A 3,380-nucleotide genomic window follows, 5' to 3' on the forward strand; every position below is an offset into this window, starting at 1 on the left:
AAGAAAGAAAGAAAGAAAGAAAGAAAGAAAGAAAGAAAGAAAGAAAGAAAGGAAGGAAGGAAGGAAGGAAGGAAGGAAGGAAGAAAGAAAGAAAGAAAGGAAGGAAGGAAAGAAGGAAGAAAAGAAGGGAGAATGTGTTCATATATGTGTATATATATTATGTATATATATATATGAATGACACATATATGTATTTATATGTGTTTAACTCATTCTTTTTAGTTCTCATCCTTCTTGACCTCTCTGTAGCCCTTAAAGCAACCAATTAGCTTATCTTTCTAAATCATCCCCCCAACATATACATACTCAATAAACTCCAAAGTCTCTCTGTTATCCCTAGAATCAAATGTAAAATAAAGTATACTTTTTTATTTTAAAGCACTTTACAACCTTGCTCATTTTTACCTTCCCAATCTACTTACATTTATTCCCCTCCATATATTTTCCAATGAAACAGTATTGGTACTTGTACTGTACCTCCCATATAATATCTCACCAGAAGAGATAGTATAATGAGATATTATATGAGATATAATGAGATATTATGTGGGAGGTACAGTACAAGTACCAGTATAGAAATTTGTTAAATTTGTGCCTTTTTGTTGGTTGTCCTATTGCCTGAAATGATCCCTATATTCACCTTTGCCTCCAGGCTTCCCCAGCTTCTTTCAAGATTCATTTCAAATTGTACCTTCTTCAAGAGACCTTTCCTAATCTTCCCTTCCCATCCAATTCACCATGTTAGGCTTTTTCCTCTAAAATTACCTTCTATTTACCATGTACATATTTTGTCTATACATAGTTGATTGTCTATTATCTTTCCCATTAGAATAAAAGTTTCTTGAAGGCAAGAACTATGCTTTTTGCCTTTATTTGTATCCTCAGAGTTTGGTACAATGCTTCACTCATAGTAAGTAGATAATATACTATTGCTGACTGACTGGCTTACTGATTCATTCCCTCTTCTATAGGATTATTAATTCTTCATGCACAGAGACTGTTTTACCTATCTTTGTACTCCCAGTGCCTAGTAGAATGCTTTGCTTTGCACAAGGTACTTAATACATGCATATCAAAATTAATTGAATACTTGACACACATCTGGAGTATTCTATTCAGTTCTGAGTATCACATTTTATAAATTGCATTGAAAAGCAGAACATTTACAGAGACCTGTACAACTTGTGGCCTACTGGCTGCTTATGCACTTCTGACCATTTGCAGCACAGGACTTCAGGTAGTCTGCAAAAATAAATATAGAGGAAAACATCCTTTGTATGTCGAGGAAATCCTTTGGTGTGCCAAAGCAAGCAGCCCACAGACTGCAAATTGTGCAGGCCGGTCATAGAAGGACAGATTGAAAAAAAAATGAAGTTTAGCCTGAAGAGGAAAAGAAATTTATGTGGAGACAGAAGGGAGTATAAGGAAGAGGGAAAGAATCATATTTCTTTTCAAATATTTAAAGACCAACACTTATCTACTTGACCATATAGTATAAGTATCAATACAAGTTTTAGGGAAGCAAGTCTGACCTCAGTGTAAGCAAACGTTTCCTCAGAATTAGTACTCTCCACAACTGGAATGAGAACCCTAGCAACAAGAGGATTTCTCTCTCTAGAGGTCTTCAAGGAAATGCTGGATGACCACTTCTTATGGATGTTACATAGAAGATTCTAAGGTAGGTTCAAAATGGACTGAATTTAAATTTGTTCCAACTCTGTCATTCTGTAATTATTATAAATGAATTTATATAGTCCCTACTGGGAGGGTTCCAGAGTAAGAGCAAAACTTAACCCAAAGTAATGAATCACATATAGTGGAATTTTGAAAAACATGTCAAGTAGATATGGAACATGATTTTGGGAAAGGGGAGACTTCTTTTCATCTCTCCAAATCATATCATTTAAGTAGGGCAGGGTCTGCTTAGAGATCTCTTATACATACTGATTTCTGTGGAAACTCAAATGAAAGGAAAGTGATAAGAACTGCAAAAAAACATTACTATTTGTATGTGAGATTTTATTGAGGCACATTCCATTGCTTTTGTTCCTTTGGGCCAAGAAATGTACTGGTGATGGCTCTATGAACTTATTGTTACATTTCCAATGTGAGTATTTAACCCTCTGAAATCTGGAAACACTACAAATTAAAACTTTGTTGATTGTCTAGATTTTTTTTAAATGGAGAAAATATTAGTGAAACGGATTAAGGTTAAATGTGTGTCATATATATATACACTTTGTCCCACCCCAGGCCAGGAATCAGTTGTTAAACATTTACAAGTACACCCTTATTTGGGACCAATAGTAGAGGTAAAATCATGATGTTTGGTGGTTTTTAGCTTCTTCTTGTTCTCTATGAAACAGTTGAAATACCACTGAACCTACAATCTGATGAAATAAAGTTTATCTTTTCTACCATCTGTGACTTTGGTCAAATCACTCCTCTTCTTTGGATTCAGGTTGCTCATGTGTAAAATAAGAAGGCTATCCTAGATGTTTTATGAGTCCCTTCCACTTCCTTGGTTTGGAATGTGAAGCAGATCTGAAATCCCCACTGACCCTTTCTCCCCACCCACCTTCTTTTTCCTTCCTTTCCAAAACTCAGCATGGTACATTAATGAGCCACATTAATGGAGGACAGCACAATCTGTTTTCTTCTTCCAATTTCTGTTTAGCTTAATGCCTGAACCTTAGGGAGCATGGACCAATACTTATTTTGAAGCATTATTTTGAGTACTACGACAAATTGGTCAAATATTATCTGTCCTTACAGATCTTGTAGTCTAGTAGCCATCTGTAACACAAGAGATATGAGAAGGTATTCATAACAGCTCTCTTATTTGGATTACTATGTCATAGTATTCTATGATTATACTATGACGCAAGTCTCCCCCATTCACTTCTAACCTGGGGCAATACTGCACATAGAAGCTGTCTTGTTTGGTCCAACCTAGAACCTATTCCCTGCACATCCAGCACAAAACGGTTAGTGAGGATTCAAAATTCGGTCATCCTGATTCTTCCTGGAAAGGGAAGTAACTTGTGAAATTTAAAATGAGACTCTTTTATTATTATTATTATTTTTATGGGTGGCAATCAGGGTTAAGTGACTTTCCCATGGTCACACAGTTAGTGAGTGTTGTGTGTCTGAGGCCGGATTTGAGCTCAGGTCCTCCTGACTATAGGGCCGGTGCTCTCTTCACTGTGCCACCTAGCTGCCCCAAGATTCTTTTTTTCTGCACAATTTCTTGTTTACATAACCAATGAATCACACTTAGCTATCAATTTTTTTTATTTCTACCCTCACAATGTAGATAGGTAGATAGATAGGTAGATAGATAGATAGATAGATAGATAGATAGATAGATAGATAGATAG

This window comes from Vombatus ursinus, unplaced genomic scaffold (assembly GCF_900497805.2).
Source record: "Vombatus ursinus unplaced genomic scaffold, bare-nosed wombat genome assembly UNPS02007408.1, whole genome shotgun sequence".
Classification (NCBI taxonomy): Eukaryota; Metazoa; Chordata; class Mammalia; order Diprotodontia; family Vombatidae; genus Vombatus; species Vombatus ursinus.